Source organism: Macaca nemestrina, chromosome 12, assembly GCF_043159975.1.
Source record: "Macaca nemestrina isolate mMacNem1 chromosome 12, mMacNem.hap1, whole genome shotgun sequence".
Classification (NCBI taxonomy): domain Eukaryota; kingdom Metazoa; phylum Chordata; class Mammalia; order Primates; family Cercopithecidae; genus Macaca; species Macaca nemestrina.
In genome coordinates this window covers 26,674,691-26,701,538 of record NC_092136.1, presented here as the reverse complement: position 1 = coordinate 26,701,538, position 26,848 = coordinate 26,674,691, and the positions used below count along the sequence as shown (strand labels likewise).

At 33.8% G+C, this 26,848-nt stretch overlaps 1 long non-coding RNA gene across 4 annotated transcripts in view; it reads right to left on the bottom strand.

Annotated features, from left to right (window-relative positions):
• Nucleotides 1-26,848, bottom strand: part of LOC105471585 (uncharacterized) — a 344,478-nt gene that overhangs the window by 57,695 nt on the left and 259,935 nt on the right. For 3 of the 4 annotated variants that reach the window (XR_011610660.1, XR_011610663.1, XR_011610662.1), the window contains exons 3-5: nt 25,430-25,494; nt 19,218-19,311; nt 11,699-11,800 (exon numbers count right to left, since the gene is read on the bottom strand). This is a non-coding gene — a long non-coding RNA (uncharacterized lncRNA). The remainder of the gene's footprint in view (nt 1-11,698; nt 11,801-19,217; nt 19,312-25,429; nt 25,495-26,848) is intronic. The other variant, XR_011610661.1, reaches the window with a different exon arrangement.

Genomic DNA, 26,848 nt, shown 5'->3' with positions numbered 1-26,848 from the left:
TTTATTTGACGTTATTTATGGTTTTTATGTAGGTGTTTATTGTAATAAGACCTCTTAGTACTGCTTTTGCAGTATCCCTTAGGTTCTGATGTTTCTATTTGTTTTAAGAGAAACATTTTTAATTTCCTTTTATATTTTTTCATTGACTCCTTGTTTATTCAGAAACATGTTGTTTAATTTTAATGTATTTGTACAGTTTCCAAAGTTCCTGTTGTTTAGCTTTATTTTGCTATGATCAGGATAGGTACCAGACATAATTTTGACTCTTAAATTTGTTGAGACTTGTTTTGTGGCCTAACATATGGTTCATCCTGGACAGTGTTCTCTGTGCAGATGAGAAGAATGCATATTCTGGAGCAGCTGGATACAATGTTCGATAACTGTCTATTAGGACCATTGGGTCCAGAATATAGTTTAACTTCAATGTTTCTTTGATCATTTTCTGTCTGGATGATCTGTCCATTGACAAAAGTGGGGTGCTGAATTCCTTTAATATATTGTATTGCAGTTTATTTCTCCCTTTAGATCTATTAATATTTGCTTTATATATTTGGGTGCTAGAGTGTTGGGTACATATATATGTGTGTGTTTATGTTTATATATACATATATATTTAGTAGTAGTATATACTTTTGCTGAATTGACCCTTTTATCATTATGTAATAATTTTTGTTATCTCATTTCACAGTTGCTGATATAAAGTCTATTTGATCTTACATGAGTGTAGTTACTCCTGCTTTTTTTGTTTGTTTGTTTCCATGTGCATGGCACATATTTTTTCATGCCTTCACTTTTGGCCTATGTGTGTCTTTACAGGTAAAGTGAGTTTCCATAGATGGCATATAGTTGTCATATATTTTTAATCTATTCGGCCAGTCTATGCTTTTTAATTAGAGAATTTAGTCCACTTACATCCAATGTTGCTATTGATAGGTAAGAACATACTACTGTCATTTTGTTATTTGCTTTCTGTTTTGTTTTGTTTTTAACTCCTCTCTTTCTTCCTTTCTTACAGTATTTCTTTGTAATTATTTGATTTTCTCTTGGACTATGTTTTAATTTGTTGCTTTTAATTTGTAATGTCTCTATTATAGGTTTTTACTTTTTACCATGAGGTTTACTAAAAATATCCCATAGTTATAACTAGTTATTTGAAACTGATACCAATTCAACCTTGATTACAAAAAAGCTATAAGACAACTGCACACATTAATTCCTTTCTAGTCCTATATTTTGAATTTTTGATATCACAATTTACATTTTTTATATTTCCTGTCCCTTAAGAGCTTTTTGCAGTGATAATTTTAATATTTTGCCTTGTATTCTTCTTAGGAAAGATAAAAGTGGCTTATGCACCACCATCACAATATTAGCATACCAATCACATTAATGTTTTTTTTTTTTTTTTTCTTCAATTTCAAGAACTCTCTTTAACACTTCTTGTAGTATAGGTCTGGTCATAATAAACTTCCTCAGCTTTTGTCTGTCTGGAAAAGTCTCAGCTTTTCTTTGTCTAGGAAAGCCTTTATCCCTCCTTCATTTCTGGAAAATAGACTTGCTATAAGTAGCATTATTGGTTGGCAGTTGTGTGTGTGTGTGTGTGTGTGTGTGTGTGTTTTCCTTCAGTATTCTTAATATATTATCACTCTCTCCTAGCCTATAAGGTTTCTGCTGAGAAGTCTGCTGCCAAGAGTATTTTAACTCACTCATATCTGATTTGCTTCCTTTCTCTCACTGCTTTTAGAATCCTCTGTCTTTGAAACTTGAGAGTTTGATAATAATATGTATTGAGATATTCCTATTTTGCTTTAATCGGATTGGTAAACTTTGATTTTCTTGTACCTGAGCACTTATATATTTCTCCAGGCTTAAAAACCTCTCTATTATTATTTCTTTTAATGTTTTCTATCCTTTTGTCTTTCTCAGTTTCCTCATTAACTCCATTAACCCAAATATTAGATCTTTTGATGTCCTGTAGATCACGTAAGCTTTATTTCTTTTTGTGCTTTGTTCTTTTGTCTCCTCTGTGTATTTTCCAACTGTCTGTCTTTGAGCTCATGCTTCTTTCTTCTGTCCAATCAGTTCTACTACAGATGCTCTCTACTGCATTTGTAAATTTCATTCATTGCACCTTTCAGCTCCAAAATTTTTGTTTGCTTTTTTGAAATTATTTCAATCTTTTTGTTAAATTTCTCTGATACAATTCTATATCGATTTCTTGTGTTTTCTTGAAGTTGTTTTCTTTGAAATAGCTATTTTGAATTCTTTGTCTCAGGGATGACAGATTTTCCTTGCTTTAGCATTGGTCTCTGTCATGTTATTTTGTCTATTTGTTGAGTTCACATTCCCTGACAGTTCTTGATGCTTGTGATGGCATCTGTACATTGATGAATTAGGTACTTAATGTGGTCTCAGTTGGTTTTTATTAATTTATTTTTTATTTCAATTGGTCTTTGGGGAACAGATGGTATTTGGTTACATGAATAGGTTCTTTAATGGTGATTTCTGAGATTTTGGTGTTCCCATCACCCAAGAAGTGTTCACAGCACCCATTGTGTAGTCTTATATCCCTCACCCCTTCCTACCCTTTTTCCCAAGTAACCAGAGCTCATTGTATCATTCTTATGCCTTTGTGTCGTCACAGCTTAGCTCCCAATTATGAGTGAGAACATATGATGTTTGGTTTTCCATTGCTAAGTTACTTCACTCAGAATAATCATCTCCAGTTCCATCCAGGTTGTTGTGAATGCCATTATTTCATTCCTTTTTATGACTGAATAGTATACCATGATATATATATATATATATATATATATATATACACACACCATATATTCTTTATCCACTCATTTATTGATGGGCATTTGGGCTCGTTCCATATTTTTGCAATTGCAAATTGTGCTGTTATAAACATGCATGTACAAATATATTTTTTGTGTAATGACTTCTTTTCCTCTCGGTAGATACCTAGTAGTGGGAGTGCTGGATCAAATGGTAGATCTACTTGCAGTTCCTTAAGGAATCTCCACACTGTTTTCCATGGGAGTACTAGTTTACATTTCCACCAACAGTGTAAAATTGTTCCCTTTCACTACATCCAGGCCAACATCTAATTTTTTAAAATTTTTTATTATGGCCATACTTGCAGGCGTAAGGTGGTTTTGCATTATGATTTTGATTTGCATTTCCCTGATAATTAGTGATGTTGAGTATTTTTCCATATGTTTGCTGGCCATTTGTATATCTTCTTTAGAAAATCGTCTATTCATGCCCTTTGCCTACTTTTTGATAGGATTGTTTGGTGTTTTCTCACTGATTGGTGAGTTCTTTGTAGATTCTGGATATTAGTCCTTTCTCAGATGTATAGATTGTGAAGATTTCCTCCCACTCTGGGGGTTTTCTGTTAACTCTGCTATTTCTTTTGCTGTGTAGAAGCTTTTTAGTTTAATTGTTAATTCTGCTACTTCTTTGTCTGTGCAGAAGTTTTATAGTTTAATTAAGTCACATCTATTTACCTTTGTTTTTATTGCATTTGCTTTTGAGTTCTTGGTCATGAAGTTGTTGTCTAAGCCAACTTCCAGAAGAGTTTTCCAGCGTTAACTTCTAGAATTTTTATGGTTTCAGGTCTTGGATGTAAGTCCTTGATCCATCTTGAGTTGATTTTGTATAAGGTGGGAGATGAGGATCCAGTTTCATTTTCTATGTGTGGCTTGCCAATTATCCCAGCACCATTTGTTCAACAGGGCGTCCTTTCCCAACTTTATGTTTCTGTCTTCTTTGTCGAAGATAAGTTGGCTGTAAGTATTTGGCTTTATATCTGGGTTCTCTATTTGGTTCCATTGGTCTATGCGCCTATTTTTATGCCAGTACCATGATATTTTGGTGACTTTGGCCTTATAACATAGTTTGAAGTCGGGTAATACATCCAGATTTGTTCATTTTGCTTTGCTATGTAGGCTCAATTTTGGTTCCATATGAATTTTGGAATTGTTTTTTCTAATTCTGTGAAGAATGACGGTGGTATTTTGATGAGAATTGCTTTGAATTAGTAGATTGTTTTTGGCAGTATGATCATTTTCACGATATTGATTCCACCCATCCACGAGCATGGGATATGTTTCCATTTGCTTGTGTCATCTATGATTTCTTTCAGCAGTGTTTCACAGTTTTCCTTGAAGAAGTCTTTCACCTTCTTAGGTATATTTCTAAGTACTCTTTTTTTGCAGCTATTGAGTCGTTAATTTGATTCTCAGCTTGGTCATTGTTGTATAGCAGAGCTATTAATTTGCATACTTTAATTTTATATCCTGAAACTTAGATGAATTTATTTACCAGTTCTAGGAGCTTATGGATGAGTGTTTAGGGTCTTCTAGGTATACAATCATATCATCAACAAACAGCAACAGTTTAACTTCCTCTTTACTGATTTGAATGCTCTTTATTTCTTTCTCTTGTCTGATTGCTCTGGCTAGGACTTCCAGTACTATGTTGAGTAGAAGTAGTGAAAGTGGGCATCCTTGCCTTGTTCCAATTATCTGGGAGAATGCTTTCAACTTTTCCCCATTCAGTATAATGTTGGATGTGGGTTTGTCATAGATGGCTTTTATTACTTTAAGATATGTCCTTTATATACCAGTGTTTCTGAGGGCTTTAATCATAAAGTGATGCTGGATTTTGCCAAATGCTTTTTCTGCAACTGTTGAGATAATCATGTGATTTTTGTCTTTAATTCTGCTTTTGTGTTGTATCACATTTATAGACTTGTGGATATTAAACCATCCCTGCATTCCTGGTATGAAACCCATTTGAGCATGGTAGATTACCTTTTTGATACACTGTTGGGTTCTGTTAGCTAGTATTTTGTTGAGGATTTTTGCAACTGTGTTCATCATGGATATTGGTCTGTAGTTTACTTTTTTGTTGTTATGTCCTTTCCTGGTTTGGTATTTGGGTGATATTGCCTTCATAGAATGACATAGAAAGGATTCCCTCTTTTTCTATCCTGTGGAATAGTTTCAACAGGATTGGTACCCATTCTTCTTTGAATGTTTGACACAATTCAGCTATAAATTTGTCTGGTCCTGGACTTTCTTCTTTGTTGGCATTTTTTTTTTTTATTATTATTACAATTTCAATCACACTGCTTTTTATTTGTCTGTCCAGAGTTTCTATATCTTCCTGGTTTAATTTAGGAGGGTTGTTTATTTCCAGGAATTTATCCATATCCTCTAAGTTTTCTAGTTTATGCATGTAAAGGTGCTTACAGGAGCCTTGAATAACCTTTTCTAATTCTGTGGTATTAGCAGTATTATCTCCCGTTTCATTTGTAATTGAGATTATTTGCATCTTCTCTCCTCTTGTCTTGGTTAATCTCATGAATGGTTTATCAATTTTATTTATCTTTTCGAAGAACCAGATTTATGTTTCATTTATATTTTGTATTGTTTTGTTATTGTTGTTGTTTCAGTTTCATTTAGTTCTGCTCTGATCTTTATGGTTTCTTTTCTTTTATTGGGTTTGAGTTTGGATTGCTCTTGTTTCTACAGTTCCATGAGGTGTGAAACACAATAGACTGTCTATTGTCTCAGTCTTTTTACGTAGGCATTTAAAGCTATAAACTTTCCTATTAGTACCACTTTTTCTGTATCCCAGAAGTTTTGATTGGTGGTGTCACTATTAAGTTCAAAGAATTTTTAAATTTCCATCTTGATTTCATTCTTCACCTAACAATCATTCATGAGCAGGTTATTTAATTCCCATGTATTTGCATCAATTTGAGAGTCCCTTTTGGAGTAGATTTCCAATTTTATTCCACTGTGGTCTGAGAAAGTACTTGATATAGTTTTGATTTTCTTAAATTTACTGAGACTTGTTTTGTAGCCTATCATATGGTCTCTCTTGGAGAATGTTCAATGTGCTGATGAATAGAGTGTATATTCTGTAGTTGTTAGGTAGAATGTTCTGTAAATATCTGGTAAGTAGATTTGTTGTAGGGTATAGTTTAAGTCCACTGTTTCTTTGTTGACTTTCTGTTTTGATGAACTGTCCAGTGCTGTCAGTGGAGTATTACAGTCCCCTACTATTATTCTTTTGCCATCTATACCTTTTTTTAGGTCTAGTAGCAATTGTTTTATAAATTTGGGAGTTCTGGTGTTAGGTGCATATATATTTAGGATTGTTATATTTTCCTGTTGGACTAGTCCTTTCATCATCATATAATGTCCCTGTTCTTTTTAACTGCTGTTGCTTTAAAGTTTGTTTTGTCTGATATAAGAATAGCTACTCCTGCTTGCTTTTGGTGTCCATTTGCATGGAATATATTTTTCCACCCCTTTACCTGAAGTTTATATGAGTTCTTATATGTAAGGTGAGTCTCCTGAAGATAGCAGAAACTGGTTGGTAAATTCTTATCTCATCTGTCATTCTATTTAAGTAGAGAATTTAGGTCATTTACATTCAACATTAGTATTGAGATGTGAGATACTATTCTATTTATCATGCTATTTGTTTTGTTTTGTTTGTTTCATTGTGTTATTGTTATATAGGTCCTGTGAGACTTATGGTTTAAGGAGGTTCTATCTTGGTGTATTTTGAGGATTTGCTTCAAGATTTAGAGCTCCTTTTAGCAGTTCTTGTAGTGCTAGCTTGGTAGTGGTTCATTTCTCTTAGCATTTGTTTGTCTGAAAAAAAATGTATCTTTCTTTCATTTGTGAATCTTAGTTTAGCTGGATACAAAATTCTTGACTGATAATTGTTTTGTTTAAAGATGCTAAAAATAGGACCCCAGTCCCTTCCAGATTGTAGGGTTTCTGCTTTTTCTGGGTTGGTTTTAGGTTTTCCTTTGTACATTAACTGATGCTTTTGCCTCATGGCTCTCAGGATTCTTTCCTTTGTCTTGAATTTAGATAACTTCATGACTATATGCCTAGGTGATAACCTTTTTGCAACAATTTCCCAGGTATTCTTTAAGCCTCCTGTATTTGGATGATTAGATCTCTAGTAAGGCTAGGGAAGTTTTCTTCAATTATTCTCTCAAATATGTTTTCCAAACTTTTCGATGTATCTTCTTCCTCAGGAACACCAATTATTCCTAGGTTTGGATGTTTAACATAGTCCCAAAATTCTTGGAGGCTTTGTTTATTTATTTATATATTTATTTTATTTTGTCTTTTATGGATTGGATCAATTGAAAAGATTTGTCTTTGAGCTCTGAAGTTCTTTCTTCTGCTTGGTTGATTCCATTTCTGTTACTTTCCAGAGCATTTTGGAATTTTTTTTTTTTTTTTTTTTTTTTTTTTACATGGAGTTTCACTCTTGTTGCCCAGGCTGGAGTGCAGTGGCATGATCTCAGCTCACTGCAACCTCCGCCTTCCGGTTTCAAGCAATTCTCCTGCCTCAGCCTCCTGAGTAGCTGGGATTACAGGTGCCCACCACCGCACCTGGCTAATTTTTGTATTTTTAGTACAGATGGGATTTCACCATGCTGGGCAGGCTGGTCTTGAACTCCTGACCTTCTGATCTGCCTGCCTTGGCCTCCCAAAATGCTGGGATTACAGGCGTGAGCCACTGCACTCAGCCTGCATTTTGCGTTTCTATAAGTGTGTTCTTGATTTCCAGAAGTTGTGATTGTTTTTTATGCTGTCTATTTCACTGAAGACCTTTCCTCTCATGACTTGTATCATGTTTTTGATTTCTTTAAGTTGGACTTCACCTTTCTCTGGTGTCTTCTTGATTAGCTTAATAACCTTCTGAATTCTTGCTCTGGCAATTTGAAGAGTTCATCTTGGTTTGGATCCATTTTCTAGTGAGCTGGTGTGATTTTTTGAAGATGTTAAAGAACCTTGTTTTGTCACATTACCAGAATTCTTTATCTGATTCCGTCTCATTTGGGTGGATTATGTCAGAGAGAAGATCTGGGACTCAATGGATGCTGCTCAGATTCTTTTCTCCCACAGGGTGCTCCCTTGATGTGATGCCCTCCCCCTTCCCCTAGGGATGGGGCTTCCTGAAAGCTGAACTGCAATGATTGTTTTTGCTCGTTTAGGTCCAGCCACCCAGAGGAGCTACCAGGCTCTGGGCTGGTACTGGGGAGTGTCTGCAAAGCGTCCTGTGATGTGATCCATCTTCATGTATTTCAGCCATGGGTACCAGCATCTACTCCAGTGAAGGTAGCAGGGTAGTGAAGTGGACTCTATGAGGGTCCTGGGTTGTACTTTTGTTTGGTGCATTTGTTTTGTGTTGGTTGGTCTCCAGCTAGGAAGTGGCACTTTCAAGAGTACATCAGCTGTGGTTCCATAGGAAGGATGCACACTTGCCCTATGATTGCCTGGTTAAGTATTCAGAGGCCTCAGGCGGTGGGAAGGGCCATATAGCCTCCAAGAGATTCTGCTCTTTGTCTTTGCAACCAGGGTGGGTAGAGAAAGACCACCAGGTGGGGGCAGGGATAGAAGTGTCTGAGCTCACACTTCCCTTGGGTGGGGATGGCGGCAGTTGCTGTAGAGGATGGAGGTATGGTTTCTAGACCAATGGAGTTATGTTCCCAGGAGGATTATGGCTGAGTCAATGTCACCAGGGAAGTGGGGGAAAGCCCTCAGTCACAGGCCTCAACCCCTACTCCCACACAGCCGGCAGTCTTTAAGGCCAATCTCATTCCGGCTGTTACCTCCGAACAGCACCAAGTCTATTTCCAGGCAGCTGGTGGCCAGGGCTGAGAAATTGCCCCAGACCACCAGCCTCTCCGCTGAGAAAGCAAGCGGAGTCACAGTATTTCAGCATTTCAGGGAACCTGCAGCGGAGATCCAGTTCCTTCAAAGGGTCTGTGGATTCTTTCAGCTTTCCTGGTATGTTCCTGTGGTAGTTTTGGGAGCTAAAGTTCAGTGTTACTCTCCACCCTGCTCTGTCTGAGTGGGAGCTGCAAGCTAGTCTTGCCTCCTATCTGCCTTCTTCTTTTTTTTTTTCTTTTTTGCTTTTTTTGACGGAATCTGGCTCTGTCACCCAGGCTGGAGTGCAGTGGCAGGATCTCGGCTCACTGAAAGCTCCGCCTCCCGGGTTCAGGCCATTCTCCTGCCTCAGCCTCCCGAGTAGCTGAGACTACAGGTGCCCGCCACCGCGCCTGGCTATTTTTTTCTATTTTTAGTAGAGACGGGGTTTCCCATGTTTGTCAGGATGGTCTCGATCTCCTGACCTCGTGATCCGCCCGCCTCGGCCTCCCAAAATGCTGGTATTACAGGCGTGAGCCACCGCGGCCGGCCCTATCTGCCATCTTAATCTTACCTTTCAGTATGGGTTTTTTTTTTTTTTTTTTTGGTACCTGTTCTTCAGAAGGTTTACTAGGAATTCTAAGTAGACTAACTGTTTCACTTCCTGATCCTCTAACCACTGTAGCCATCTCAGCACTAAAGAATGCTCTAAGCCAAGATTACTGTATCATGAAGACTTACTTCATGATTGACCCGGCTTTTTGGCCGAGATGGACTTGGAGAAAACCCAAGAATGGTACTGTGGCTGTGTGGAAATGATCTGCTGTGGGAAGGAGACCCAGCAGGCCCCTGAAAAATAAAGGTGGTTCCCCAACTACAAGAGGGACTAGAGCTTAGATTGGGTCCCTTGAGATCTACTGTCAAATGGAGGCTGGCATCTTTGTAAATCAATGTAAATCATTATAGTACACACACAATACACATTCAAATAAATGCTTATTAAAAATAAATATTAATAAATTGCAGACATGCATGCTCCCCACATAATATATTCATATCTTGGCTTCTTTATTTTCTATAGAAAAACATTATATATTCTAAAAATGCATACATACAGAGCCCACCCCATTTATATTCCTTGTATCATTCTTTTTTTTCCTCTCCTCTTTATAAACAAAACTTTGTTGTAATTCCTTGAGTATGTCATGTTTTAGACATATTGTTCCCTATTCCTAGAATACACTGCTCAACTCTTCTCCATCTGGCAAAGGTATATACTTCTAAGACCAGTGAACACATTATTCCATACATCACCAATACCAAGCAAAAATAAAACCAAAAACAGCAACAAACAAAACAGTTTCAGGGCATAATTATATCATAGCCTTATTTTTACAGCTACACAATTTGCATACAGTTATGCAAAAGTATATCTGACAATAAACTAATTTTTTTTGAGAGGGTATCTTTCTCCGTCACCTAGGCTGGAATGCAGTGGTGCAATCATAGCTCACTGCACCCTTGAACTTTGGGACTCAAGGGAGCTTCCTGCCTCATGCTCCTGAGTAGCTGGGACTGCAGGAGCATGCCATCGCACCTAGTTAACATTTAAAAAATGTTTTTTTTTTTTTTTTTTTTTTTTTTGAGACGGAGTCTTGCTGTGTCGCCCAGGCTGGAGTGCAGTGGCATGATCTCGGCTCACTGCAAGCTCTGCCTCCCAGGTTCACGCCATTCTCCTACCTCAGCCTCCTGAGTAGCTGGGACTACAGGCGCCCGCCACTACGCCCGGCTAATTTGTTGTATTTTTAGTAGAGACTGGGTTTCACTGTTAGCCAGGATGGTCTTGATCTCCTGACCTCGTGATCCGCCCGCCTCGGCCTCCCAAAGTGCTGGGATGTTTTGTTTTTTTATATCTTGCTATGTTACCCACGCTGGTCTCAATTCCTTCCCTGAAATTATCCTCCTGCTTCAGGCTCCTGAGTAGCTGAGATTACAGGAATGAGCCCTCTCACCTGGGTTGAGTTAATTTCTTACATGGATGAATTGTCCCCTTCAGTGATTGGTGAGATACGTTATATATAACTAAAAGCATAAACATTTTGTGATTAAGGCAGGCTTGTTTGAAATATATATCAGCCAATGGTTGGTTAAATACCCTAGATAATTTAATCAACATTTTTGAATCTTCTTTCCACATCTTTAAAATAATAATATTATATTCACAAAGTTAATGTAAAGATTAAACAGAGATACATGCAAAATGTAGATTTCAATGTTTGAGTTTTCAATAAATGCTAGTTTTCAGATCATTCCCCTTTCAAAAGTAAGAGTTTTTAAAATTAATTTTCATGTCCTGACACAGCCCTTGGCACATAGCGGGTACACATTAAATGCTGAATAATAAATGGTATGATATTATTCTGTCTCAACCTCCTCCTATTACTAGATGCTGGACCGCGAAGACACCTGGATGTCTGCTATTTGAACTCCTTTAACCCATTTGATTTTATGTTATGCTGAATTGAGTTTCATGACATCTCATACTGTGAATGATGCAAGGTTTATGCCAAGATATACAGTGTCAAAACACTGTTGCTCTTTTCAATTCCAATATTACACTAGCTTTTCTGACCTGAATTTAAAACAAGTCTCAGAAAAGAAAATATCCAAAAAGCTCAGATATTCTCAAGCCTTCTGCAAATAGGTTTTGTATTTTTCACCACCTCGGATGAAGCAAAGTGCAAATCTTTAGAAAATTGTTTGCACTTTTTCAACACCCTGGGAAAACATTTGGTTGGTACTTATGTCATAGAATGGAAAGGAAGTTACATAAACTGGTCATTCCATTTCACTAGTGTGTGTATGCCTTGGAAAGCAGACTTGGTACCACAAGAGTTTTGTAAATTAAAACGATAGATAAGAAGCAAATGCAAAAAATAGAATAAACCCAACTAGTTGTTATCCTGAGCATAAAGTATACCAACATTTCATTTACTCACCTTCTTTCTGAACCCTCTCTTTCTTCCTATCTTGGAAATCTGATCGTTGGACACCTGTTTATTCTTCTTTTCATTCAAATTGCTCTACCACAGAGACTTTTCCTGGGTTTAAGAGAAAATAAAATGTAGCAATTCGGTTGCCTAAAGGCAATGGTAAAACAGAAACATTGTTTTACCAGTTGTTTTTAAATAATATTTCAAATTTTGAGATCTAAAATACGTGTGTGTTCTCACTATGTGTCCTAAAAAATGTTTCTCTTTCTATATTTTCTAGCTCTTTTATGTTTAAATTTTTATATTTATATATTCAACAGGAATTTGTTTTGTCATAATAAAATATCATAATAAAAAATAATAGAATATTTGTTAGGTAGTATTCTCAGTAGTCAAGGCTGGTTATATGTTCATGTACTATTATATTTATCTTATTTTTATATTGTTTATGTTAAGTAACCTTGCTATCAAAATATTCTTGTGTATTTTCACTGTGTACACAAATCATTAAGTAATCAGTCTTGGACCTTTCTGAAATGGGAGATGAAATCCAAGTTATAAAAACAAAAACAAAATAAATCTAATGTTAATTGCTTTATTATTAATAAAATGTAATGCATGCTGTGCACATACTGGCAGAGCTCTTTTAAACTCAGTGAACATGTAATCTTGGGTCCTTTCTGAAGCAAATACTATTAATATCCTGATTTATAGGTTTAAAAATAGTAATTATATTGAAGCAAACACAGGCAGACACAGAAAATGTAAGATCCAACACCAGGCTGGCTGACACTAGTGACTATGCTATGAATTACTACCTATATTTTCCCATAAATAAAAAAAATAAGAGAGAGAGAGAGGAAGAAAGAGGAGGAGGATAAAGGGGAAGGGAAGAGGGACAGGAGAAGGAAAAGGCAGGGGTAGGGAAAAAAGAAAAGAAAAATAAACTCAATGAATTTATAAATCAAAAACATATCTTTCTTTTTTTTTTTTTTTCTTTCTTGCAAAGACCTAAAAAGACAAACACTAGAAGTAGTTAGCATTATAAATGAAAGCACGTTCTAGACAAGTTTGGTCAAAAGCAAAGAGAAGCAATTTCCAAAACAGACAAGAATGTAACTTATTAGTGGTCTGATTTACAAAATGTTGCTAAAGCATGTATAATGATTAGGGTGATATTAGATTAAATTATTCCCCTAAATATCACAAGAGATATTTCAATATAGTGAATTTTTGATCAAGATGAATATTTTAGTGCATCAGCATCAAATGAAAGAGATTTTTAAAGTTGCTAATTGTAGAATATCACAGAAATATTTCTCAAACATGTCATTGTAATGTTATGAGACCACTGTTGCATAAGAAGTCCAAAATGTGATAATGTGAGATGTGACTATAAATCATTTTATGAATCCATCAAAATAATAATTGTGTGAAAATATTATTGGTATGTAAAAATGCTCACGAAAGGGAGGAAGTATGTTATAAAGGGGTACATATAGACAGATTCCAATTTAGTAAAATTAAATAAATGTATACATAGAAACTTCATATTTGAAAATGTATATAAATCATAGACGCGCGGATAATATTTGCTTAGTTTCTATTGGAATTGGTTATTTTACTTTTGTTCTGGAAAGAATATTTACCATTTTGAAACAAAACTTTAAAAAAGTCTATGTCATGTTAGGTTTAAAAGTGGAAGATAATATAATAAATGGGAAAATAAAATGTAGCAATTCATGTCAGGCAAGCCTGGTGTTAAAAATGCTTCTGTTGCTAATTGGCAGTTAGGCCAACATTTATTTTACTATCTGAACCTCAATTATTTTAAATACAAAATGAACCTAAATTTTCAAATAGCACCTATCAAATCTACCTCTTCTTTCACTTTCTCCCTTTTATTAATATGACAAATTAATTATTTCTGTGGTTGTTGTTAATGAGCAATGAGTCCTTAGAAACACTGCCAGATATTCAACAATCACGATGAGCATGATGTATAAGTTGTATCGCTTGAGAGAAAGTGATACAGGTACTACGTTTCATAAATTCCAAAAAAGATAGTTTTTAAAGTTGCCTATGTTTTTTAAAATATAAACTTAAGGACTACAAGTACAGTTTTGTTATGGATATACTGTGTAGTGATGAAGCCTGGTCTTTTAGTGTAACCATCACCCAAATAATGTACCCATTAAGTCATCTGTCATAACTCACCTCCCTCTCCCCCAGCCTCTTTCTCAGTCTCCAGTATCTATTACTCCACACTCTCTGTCTATGGGCACACATTATGTAGCTTCTACTTACAAGTGAGAGCATGAGGTATTGAACTTTATTTCTGAGTGTTTTTGTTTAAGATAACAGTATCCAGTTCCATCCATGTTGCTACAAATCACATCATTTTATTCTTTTTTTTTAATGGCTGAGTACTATTCTGTTGTGTGTGTTTATATATAGTGTGTATATATATATATATATTCTGTACTCATATATATAGCTTTATTATAAAAGAACTGTACATATGTATATATATAAAAGAGCTGTATATATGTATATACAGGTTTTAACAAAAGAGCTGTATGTGTATATATATACACATATATACATATATGGCTTCTTTGTTTTTTGTATATTTCCTTTTACAATGCACTGACTTATGTTTGCCTGTTTACCTGTTGAAGTTTTCAACTCGTTTTTAAAATAAGAGCTATATACATATATAGCTATATGTATTTACATATAAGAGCTATATACATATATAGCTATATATATATATAAAAGAGCAATATATGTGCATATATGGCTCTTTTATAATATATGTCTGTGTGTGTGTGTGTATATATATATATAGCTCTTTTATTAAAAATGAGCTGAAAACTTCAATAGGTAAACAGGCGAACATAAATCAGTGCATTATAAAAGAAAATATACAAAAAACAAAGAAGAAAACGAAAACACTTCCAGCATCACCAATAATCAAGAAAATGCCAATCAAATCCCTAGGATAGGTATTTTTTTAAAATAAGATAGTGAAAGCTATTTTTTTTTACACAGTCTTATTCACTTTTAGCAATAATATGGATTGGGACATGGGTGATGTTATATCCTATTGATGAAACTATAAATGGTTAAAAACTTCAGGATAATAATATAACAACATATGTGTAATGAGAAATATATAGATATAATATGTGAAATGCATATAGAAATGTGATATATATATGCATTACATTTTTTTACTCAATCATTCATTGATGTACATTTAGAGTGATCACATACCTTTGCTATTGTGAATAATGCTGTGATAAACATATGAGTGCAGATATCTTTTCACATAATGTATCTTCCTTTGGGTAGATACAGATCATATGCTTTTCCATTTGTATATCTTTCAAAAAATGTCTATTTGTGCTCTTTGCCCACTTTTAAAATTCTCTTACATTTCCCAGCATCATTTATTTTCAAAATAACCTCACTTTGTAAAATATGTCATTGTATAATAGACTTTCACTTTGAAATCTATGCAATTTCTGAAATTATATATATGAGAATATATGTGTGTGTATACTTAAATGTACATATGTGTGTTATTTTCATATATACACATACACACATTTATTTATTTCAGTTTTAACAGATTTGGCTTATATCATGTATATTTCTGAATACTTCAGAATATCTCAACTAAAATGTTCACACAAAACTTTGTGAATGATTGCTTAGACAACAGAGTTCTTTCCAAGATTTTTTTGACAACAGAAATGCATTTAAATGAAGACATTTAAATTTCAATGATTATAGCCAACCACAACATTTGTGTATTCATTGTTACAGAAGAAAGCTTAGTCCAAAAATGTTTAAACTCTATACATTGATTCAATTACAATATAATAATATTCATGTGTAGCCTCTTTAAGTAAAAAATTTTGAAAATAGAACCTAATTTTCATCCAGCATTCAATTTTTCTGGAATTTTAATGTTTCACTTTTATTTCATCAATGAATTATTGATTTCCTGATACTGACTCACTAAGTTCTTGGGCTTTCTGTAATTCTATTGAAGACAATGTTTTATAGTCCACACTAGAAATTGCTTACCCAAATATAGACATGCCATGCATAACAATGTTTTGGTCAATCATGGACTGCATATACATCAGTGGTCACATAAGATTATAATACCATATTTTTACTGTGCCTTTTCTTACTTAGAAATATTTAGATACACTAATACAATTGTGTTATAATTGCATACAATATTAAGTGCAGTAATATGCTGCACACATTTGTAGCCTAAGAGTAATAGGCTATACCGTATAGCCTGCATTTTTAGTAAGCTCTACCACCTAAGTTTGTATGCACAACCAATGACATTTGCATAACCATAAAATTGCCTAATGATGCATTTCTCAGAATATATCTCAATTGTTAAGAAATGTGTGACTATATTTATATTACTCTATAGGAAAACTGAGTCATTCAACTTTCAATCTCTATATACTTATATATAGAGAGACTGATAGATATAGAGACAGAGATAAATAATAAGGAAGGGGCTAAAAAATAATTGAAAATAATATGTTTTCTTAAAGGATTTAATTTGAATGGTTTTATAATAATTCTTACAAGAGTATGCCCACACACACTTTAGGCTGCATACTCAGGCTATGCAAATGGGTTTTAAACTCTACTTAGCTCTATCTGTGAGGTACCAGGAAAGGAACCTATCTACACATATGCCACCTCCATTTCCTGGAAAATACTTGCTTCCTATTATATAGCTCCAGAAGAAAGAAGAGAACATTAATATGTTTCTTTTTCTCTGAGATGATCATATGCCCACTGCCATGATTTCCTCCTCTGGAATTCTGAAATTACTGAATGAAAACTAGTAAATAAATAAATAAATAAATATACATATAATTTAAAAAACAAACTAATTTCGATAAAATTCTGAAAATTTCTCCTTAAAGATGACACCCCTAAATTAAAAAAAAAAAAAAATCTCAATGACTCCTAGCTTTCTTATATAACTCAACGTCTCTAGTAATTAGGAAAACTAACAATTTGATCTTAACTTCTGATCTACCACCCTTCTCACTGTGAAGCATGAATTTGGCATGCTTGATTCTGAATCTCCTAGGGTGTGAGGGTGTGATATTGGTTTCTTTTCTTTACCTGTCTCTCCTGGATTTTTCAAGACACAGATTCTGACAGTTTTCTTTCTTCTCAATTTTAATCTCTCACTGATCCCAGACTCACATAATTAATTCTGTGACTTCTAATATGAGTTTAAATACTCTCTGATTCAGTGAAGAAGATTGACTAGTCTCTAGCTACCTTAGATGTGTATCTAGAATGAATCAATCTAAATACTTAGGTTCTGACAGTCTATAGATTCTGATAGTCATATAGTTTGTGCAGAGTTATGGTAAATCATATGTTTTCTAAGTTTCTCATTTGTGACATTGTCACACTCCCTATTTTGTATGAGTGCTTGAATACTTTCCCTGTATATAGTTTATGGTCTTTGATTGCAGGAGACTTATACCTCATACAGTGAAATTCCTCCAATTATTTTAACACTTTAATACATGTACACATACATATGAACACACATGTCTGTAATGGAGCAAGCTCACCTCTCCTATTCACCAGTCTTATAAAAAATAGATATGCATGAAGGAAGAAAATAAGGTTAATAATTCTAAATCATAGTACACTAAAAATGGGCAAGTCTTCAGCTATGAACAGAATTAGCTTTCCACTGTCCTGCCATTTGCAAGTTTGGTAAAGCAAATTACTTAACCTCTATAAATATCAGTGTATCAATATCTAACAGGGAAAGGGTGATCTCTAACTAAAAAGGATTGTTATTAAGATTAAATAACAGTGTATAAGTCATCTTGCAAATCTATTTCAAACTCCACTTGATGCTTCACTCAGAACCTCAGTTTTCTCATCTTTAAAACAGTCATAATATGCACCACATAGATATGTCAAAGAGGAAAAATAAAATAATAGTCCCTGGAAATACCCTGGAAAATTGCAGGTGCTTAATAAAACTTAGCTTACTCTTCTCATATAACAGAAACTTAAACTCATTTTATATCCAGCAACAGATGGGAAAGTAGACTATAATATGATTGTACAGTTTCTGTCAGTATTGAATGTAGTGTTTTTATATTACAAAAGGCTAAATAGAGCTGTTGATTGAAACTTCCTGGTAAAGATGTTATTTTACAGTTCTGTAAAGTAGACACCTAGTAGAATTAATTTAAGCCTGAGTTGCCAACAAAACATCCACATATAGAATAGCACACAAATGAGTAATTCTCTCCATATGTCTTTTTAAATTATATTCACAAAATATTTCCTAGGCATATTTATGAGAAAAAATAATATTGGGAGAGAGTAACAGTTACAAAATGTCAATTCTGGGTTGTCAAGTTATTCCATAATAAATTATAGTATGTCCCTAATTGTATTACTTTTTAGTTCTTCTTGAATGATTCTCTTAAATCTCAGAAATGGGAAATTTCATAAGGTTTAAAGTGACAGAAAATGTTTCTTTTGGTACCATCTTGCCCCCCCCAAAAAAAATCAATCTGTAAACTTAGAACCAGAATGTTGATATTGGGAGAAACATTTTAGTTACTGTCATGAACCCTTTAGAGTTCATAAATCTGAAATTCAGATAGATTTAGTATCTCACCCAAAATCACGCTAGTAGAAGATTTTTCATAGTTTTTTAAATCATTTATTTTCTCACCTAATAATAACTGGAAATAAAAGAAATTACAAACACATAAAGAGATATGACAAACACAAAATGCTTTCAATTACTCTAAGACTAATAGAAACTGTTATAAAGAGGGCTGCCTTAATCAAGTGAAAATTTTACAGAATGTATGTGGACACGAAGCAAGAAATTGCAATTCTTTTTGCAAATATTTTTAGCTGTTTAAAATCAATCTAGAACTAAACAGGGTCTTCGTCAAATAGTGACAATAACCCGATGCATTGTGAGGCAATAGGGAAAATGTGCGCGCACACACACACACACACTCTCCACTATGCACTGGAATATTCTCTTGAATGTGGAGGGAATAAATAGTGCACTTGAAAACATTTGTGTAAATCCCATACAGATTTTAATTTGTAATTATGCCATTCATGAATAAGAGTTATAGTGTTTACAATACTGTATTGGCTATGTGTGTAAAGTATGTGTGTCTCCTCTTGACTTTAGAAAGATTTGAAGACTATACAAGGGGTGTTCAAAAAGTTCGTGAAAAAGGTCATGAAAAAGTTTTGAAAAAAACTGCATGGATTTCATTTTTCCACGAACTTTTTAAAGTCCCCTCATATGTTTCAAAATCCTGGCTTTGCTTCATTATATACTGCACTACACCTGTAAAAGTACACATATGAGCCCCAAAATGCATTCTTTATAGTTGCTTACTATGTTTGTTTTTGCATGTTATTTTCGACTGTGTTTCTGCTCCACTAGTGTTTTACATACCTATTCCATTTCAAGCTGTTTCTTGTATCTCCTATTATTACTTCTTAGGCAGCAACCATATTTCCACTTGCTTTCTTCCCAACAAAAGCTGACTCTGATATACAAACAGAAAAAAAGATTAAACAGATACTGGGTTGTTTTGAAAAGTGTAAGATGGTTTGACAATTAGGCTCAAGGCAAAGTTTTCAGCAACAAGTCCCCAAACTACTGTTGACACCTAGCCTACAGAGGAAACAGCTGCTCCTGCCAGCAGGCTGGAGCTTGGTTCTTTCTCTACCTCTGCTTTAGGATGCGACTTGGCAGTCGTGGTTACTATCCTCACAATAAGGAAAAGACAGGTTCTCACCCTTTCTTTCTCTTGAGTCATCATGCCCAGAGTCAAAGTCTATCATAGGCCTCATAATTTTGCCCTAGTTGTAGGGAAACTGGAAAGAAGAGAGTACAGTTTTCAGTGGACCTAAAGAGCGATGGTCTTTCCCTTCAGTAGGATTCATGTGAAAAGGAACTTCGCAAATGTAAATCGAAGCTCAGTTGTGAGCAACCAAACTGAATCAAAATGTTCACTCTGCATGTTATTTATTATTATTTTCATTTTTTGGTGGACTAGATTATACTTTCTAATCAATATTTCTAAAATATAGAATATTAAAGTGATTAACGTAAACACTTTATGAACAACCTACTCAAATCTAACACAATCTAATACTTTGACATATGTGCTGCCACCATTTTAAAGAAATAAAACATGAAAAATATTGTTAAATTCTTGCTTAGAATGTTCATTTTCCCATCATTTCTTACACACTGTCATTGATATGTATAATTGTTATGCAGACCTTTCCAATTTTAAGGCATATGCACCTGCCGTGTTTGGTATGTTCATAAACTTTAAATAAGTTATAACAAATTGAATGCATTACTCTGAATTTTTATTTTGTTTCTCAATATTATTATGATTTCCCTGATGATAGATGTATGTCTGCTTCACTCATTTTTTAACCATGACTATACAACAATAATAATATGTACATCCTACTGATGCATGCTGACTAGTCCCAAATTACTTCCTAGTGCAAACAGTATGATGCACAGGTTTTCCTGTCTTCTATGCTGCGGAAGTTTCCCCAAGGTTCTATACCTTGAAGTGGAAGAGACATAGGATATACACATTTGCTATCTAATAACCATCCTCCATCTGTCAGTATAATACTCTAACTTTTAATCCTTGTGGAAGTGTGATCATTCAGAGATGACATTTCTTAGTCTGTTCTTTATTTATGAATGGCCAATTAAATGTGAATGGAGCTTTTTTGGTGTGATTTCTGTAAAACAGCCAGAACAGCACAGTGGTTGAGCAGATGGGTGCTGGAGTGAGATGGCCTAGACTTTATTAAGCTTCTAATACTTAATCAGCTGTTTGACCTGGAGGTTATTATTGCTTCATTTACCTTATTTCTAGAATGTGTAAAAAAATAGTACGAGATCATAATTTTTTGAAAGAATTAAATAAAATGATACATGAACAGCATTCATAGCAGTATCTGGCAAGGATATCTAAAATGTGAGGATTTATCAATTTACTTCCTTGTCAACATTTTATGTTTCCAGACTTTTAATTTGTTCTGAAATAATAGATGCGAAGTAATATTGCATATGTTCTTAATTTTTCTCCCTGCGATTATTAGTGTGGTCAAACATTTTTAAAAAATTTTTATTCTCTACTTGGTTTACTTTGTTTGTGAATACATAATCATATTCTTTGTCTATTTTAGGTGAGTTGTTTATCTTTTTATTATATATTTATAAGACTTATGTATATGTATATTTATGAAATGTTTACATTAGAAAGATGATTTCTAACTTTAATGTAATAGTATTTTTAATAGTTCTTGCTTCTGTATATACATCTCCACTACATGTTCTTTAAAAAAAGATATATATGTATCTATACATTTTAAAGTATATTTACCTTTTATTTAGGCATGTAATTCCCTAGATTATTCTTTTATATGTGGATTGTGCCATATATATATATACACGCACACACACAGTGTATACATATAGTAAACAGTAAATACACACATATATAAATATATAATATATAAGCCTGTTTTTTAGAGTGCCGTTTGTTCAATAGTTCAACTGCACCTGTGAATTTGTAATACTACTACTCTGTTGTATATCTAATTTCAGTATGGTGGGTTTGTTCCTGAACTTTCCATCCATATGGTTTATTTTTCTATTTTCACACCAATATTATGTTGGCTTGATTATTATAGATTTAAAATAAAATCAACATTATTTTACTAAATAAGTACAGCAATCTTATTTCAAAGCTATTTTTATTTCCTAGACCTTTTATGTTTCCATGATGTTTTAGAGTGACATTGTCATGTTTCAGAAAAAAAATTATTTTGAAGACGGATTGGGATACACTGAGTTTAAAGGTATATTTGGGAAAATACATTTTATTGCATTAATTTTCCCATTTATGTACATGGACCTAACTTGTTCAGTTTTTCATTTTTATCATTAAAATGTTTAACATGATTTTCTCTATAAGGATCTTGCATGTTTTACATTAACTTTACTTCTAGATACCACAGACTTTTATGGACATCCGATTGAATATCACATTGTAAAAGAAGCTGTTGCTGACTTGTACAAAGGACATTTAAATTATATGTAAATTTATCACATTAAATCAATAATTCTGTGCAAAATTGCTAACCTGGGGCATTTTTTACCTTAAATGAAAAAATTATTATTATATATTACACATTAACTTAAAAAAATCCCAAACTGATATTAAAAAGTAACTGAAAAACATGTACAAAAATGACTATATGTGACTTAAATACGCATGTCTCAAAATAGATGATTAAAAACTACTCCCTGATTAACAATCAATATTCTGTTATGAAGTAGTTACTTTGTATAAAGTAAATTTTAAAATTCACGTGCAATGTACAAAATGGTGCAATAAATAACACATAAAGCTAGGAACATTTATTTTCAAAACACAGAGCTAAACTTAATAATGGAAAATATATTCATTTCCTGAAATAAACTCATTCATCAAAGGAAGTAGTGACTTCCATTTTAAAGAATATTGAGAAAAGAGGAAGAAATGAGACTTGAAGGAATCTTTATTCACTGTTTGAGGAAGATGACGTAAAGTAAGGTAAATTAGGGGCAATTTCAGGCAAATGGCAGGACTAAGAGAAACTCATGGATTTTTAATAAATCATTTTAGAGCTATATAGAAATTATGTAGTAGAGAGGATTTTAGAGAAGGCAGTTAAGGCTCTAGAATAAAATTCTATCTACCTATGTTCTATTTATCTATTATCTAGCTGTCTAATGAATCCGTATTTTAACTTTTACATAAATGTCTTTGAATGGTGCTATAAAAATATTAGACTATTAGGCAAAATAAATAAATTTCATCCTATGTGATACATTCAAAGACTATATTTATCATGACTTTGGTAAATCCCATAACTCTTAAAATTAGACATGTCCAGGGGACAAAGTCAAACCTTCATCATTTCTAATTGAAGCAAAAAAAAATGTGGTTATAATAATCAGGAGAGATTTGGAATGTAGCTTTGGTGGGGAATCAAAAATTATTATTGAATGGGGAAATGTCCAAAGAGTATGAAGTTTCAGTTAGACAAGATGTGTAAATTTCAGAGATATGGTGCACAGCACAAGAACTACAGTTAATTATAATGTATTGTACTTTCTAAATTGCTAAAAGAGTAGATTTTAAATGTTCTTACTATAAAAAAAGGGATAAGTAGGTAGGTGATAGATATGTTCATCAGCTTGATTTGATCTTTCCACAATATAAGCATACATTAAAACATCACATTATACCACTTATATTTCTGCATTATTTGTTAATTAAAATGGAAACTTAGAGGCATATATTCATTTTTACAATCCTAGAACTATTTATCGATGCTTTCATTAGCCAAGACTGTCTGTAAATGTGTGGATGCCACATTTTTACTAGTTTCCAATTTTCCTAAATAGATGGATTATTTGATAAGTTCTCTCTCATTGTTACTTAATTGCCCTAGGAGGAAATGAAAGACAAGACAAAAATATACATCTGAAATATTCAGAATGATCATATGAGTTTTTCTATTTTACTAAAATATCACCTTACAAATTTTTTATCCAAGTAACCTTTGTACATAATTTAAATCATTAAACAGTAAAAAATATCAGACTTATAATGGAAGCAGCACAACCCTATATACCTCTATTTCTCGTCCCCAACACCATTTACCCACACTATTCCTTTAATTTTTGACATTTAGATACTATATGTCATGACGGCTAATTTTATATATCAACTTGGCTAGAACAAGGTATCAAACTATTTGGTTAAACATTATTCTAAATGTTTCTGTGAAGGTATGTGTTAGGTGAGATTAGCATTTAAATCAGTAGGCTTTCAATAAAGTGTATTACCTTTCCTGTTATGGGAGGGCTTCATTCAGTCAGTTGAAGGCCTTAGTAGAAAAAGACTGAGTCAACCAAGCAAGAAGAATTGCCTTTGGACTCGAATTGCAGTTCTTCCCTAGGTCTCCAGCCTGATGGCCTAACCTGCAGATTTTGGATTTGCCAAGCCTCCAAAATCAGTAAATCCAATCTTAAAACATATCTATCATTCTGTTTATCTGGAGAACTCTGACTAGTCCATATAGCAACTTCTAAATTTAGAAGATAAAATATAGCTCTATCTTTCTTACATTATCCCCTTTGTTGCCCAGGCTGTAGTGCAATGGCTCAATCTCGGCTCACTGCAACCTCTGTCTCCCGGTTCAAGTAGTTCTCCTGCCTCAGACTTCTGAGTAGCTGGGATTACAGGCATATGCCACTATGCCCTGCTAATTTTGTATTTTTAGTAGAGACAGGGTTTCTCCGTGTTGGTCAGGCTGGTCTCAAACTCCCCACCTCAGGTAATCCGCTCACCTTGGCCTCCCAAAGTGCTGGGATTACAGGCATGAGCCACCCTGCCTGGCCCATTCTTCCCTCTCATAAACACTTCCTTTCTTCATCCTTGTAATAGGATGACATCATAATTGTTATTTAAATCCTTATTTTTGGTGAATGTATTTTTTAGGACTAGTTATTGTTCACAACCATACCATATAATGAACAATAAACACGATTTCATTTTTTTTTTTTTTTTTTTTTTTGAGGTGGTGTCTCGCTCTGTCATCCAGGCTGGAGTGCAGTGGCACGATCTCAGCTCACCGCAAGCTCCGCCTCCGGGTTCACTGCCATTCTCCTGCCTCAGCCTCCCGAGTAGCTGGGACTACAGGTGCCCGCCACCAGGCCTGGCTAATTTTTTTGTATTTTTAGTAGAGACGGGGTTTCACCGTGTTAGTCAGGATGGTCTCAATCTCCTGACCTTGTGATCTGCCCATCTCGGCCTCCAAAAGTGCTGGGATTACAGGTGTGAGCCACCGCGCCCGGCCAATTTCATTTTTATACAATATTTTGTTTCTCCTGGTATTGATTTTTGTCATAGTTGTTTTGTTTGTTTTGTTTGCTTGCTTTTCTACATTTTCTATCAATGTCAGGAGACACTTTTCAATATGCGCTTACGTCACTGCCTCTGAAAAAATAAATGTAATTACTACTGACCCTCTCATTATTGCCAGAATGTTATGCACATTTTTTCTGCTTGTATGTATCTTACAAGTCCAAATCTGGACTGGGTGCATCTGATTGGTTGAATCAAAGTCGTGTTTATATATTTTAAGTGCAAGGGGAGCTTGTAAGAAAAATATTCAGCTTTATAACTTCTAGCTTGAGAGTGGGACTCTGTTTCACATGCTTGGGAATTTCCAAAATTATGGAAGGAGCTTTAATTTATGAGTGACCAAAACAAATTATCAACGGTAAATTCATTCTGATACTGGTTTCATGTTAGGAAGGTTTTCGGCCTTGATAACCAACTGCATTCATTCACATTTCATGCATAGCAGCAGCATGATAAATGGAAATAATTTGGGAAATTAGATTTAAATCTCACCTCTAATGTTTATAAAGATTGATCTAGACTATTGTACATAATGAAAGACTGCTATTTCTAGTGAAAGTCAAAGTCTGGCTTTAATTTTCACTTAACAAGTTAACATAGTTTTATAAATTATCAGTATTTTACAAACCTCAGAAAAATGTTATACCTCAAAAAAGTAGACCAGATATCTTCTAAGAATATCTTGAAATCGTAAATTTTCACCTTCATCTTCTATGTCAGTCATATATACAAGGGGCAAATATATGGGGGAAATGAAGAGACATGAATTAAAAGATTTATTTTTTGGTATCCAAAACTAACTGAATCTAATATAAGTTCCAAGTAAAATTATATTAGGATCTAACATGTGCACTCATCCATTATGTACCCACCTGTATTTGTTTAGACATCAGTGAGTCTTAGATTTCTCAGAGAATCCCATATGTAAGTGAATAAATGAGACAGTTAAATGGTAGCAACCTTAATTTAGAAAGAGAAACTCCAGAAACCGACAAAATGTTTTGTTCTCTGAGGAACAAGAGCATTTATTTTTAATGTACACTTCATAAATTTCAATTGTTTCAAACTTAATCATTTTCATGTGTGAAGGTGTTCTATTTTCTCATGGTGCAAGTCAAAATAATTGTCTGCAAATCCAAAGGGAACATTTTAGCTCCATGTTTACCTGTCCATTAATTTTTTAAAATATATAATTTTAAGAAAATTAATATTGGTAGAAAATGACTCAAAGCTTAGAGAGGTGTTGATTTACTTCAAGTTACCTATTAGTTATTTTGAAAAGCTGGATGTCAAATTAGAATGTTTCATTCATATTTTGAATACAAGACTGAAGCAATTAAATACTGGGCAGAATCATATTTAGGAAGCCAATAAAAATAGTAATTGTATACATACGTAGAACACTTTTCATTTGAAAAAATGTGTCATGCTATTTTTTAAATATACATTAAGTATAAATGTCTTTAGGGAGAACAATCTCTTAATTGCCAACAAAAACTGCTGAAGTAGACTAATGCTCTCAGAGTGCATTCATTCATTCATCTAAGAAATATTTTGAGTATCATCAGTCAAATGCTGAGTAAAATGCATGCACACCACTCTGCTTAATCTACTGTAATTTAATATTATACAAAAACATATATACATTATAAATCACAAGTTTGCCTATTTTAGGTAAAATTTTGAACAGTTCCTGCTTTTTGCAAAACAGAAATACTATTTTTTTTTTTTTTTTTTTTGCGAAGGAAAATGAGGTCTATAATCATTCATCGTAGGTCTGGTGTATATTTATATTCAATTTGGGAAAAAGTTCTATGAACAGATAATATTTCATACACCTAGGATACAAGTTCAGACTGAAAAAAATAGCATTCTGTGATGATAATATGTTAAATTTGAAAGTGATACAATTTGCATTGACAGCATCTGTTCCTAGTCCTGGCCCAGAGGGTTTTGAACTAGGTAAAAATTACAAAATGGAAATTTTATTGCTTTCTTTCAAAGCTAAATGTTCACATTATACTTCAAAACATGAATAAATTCTATATATTTATGCTTTCTTCCC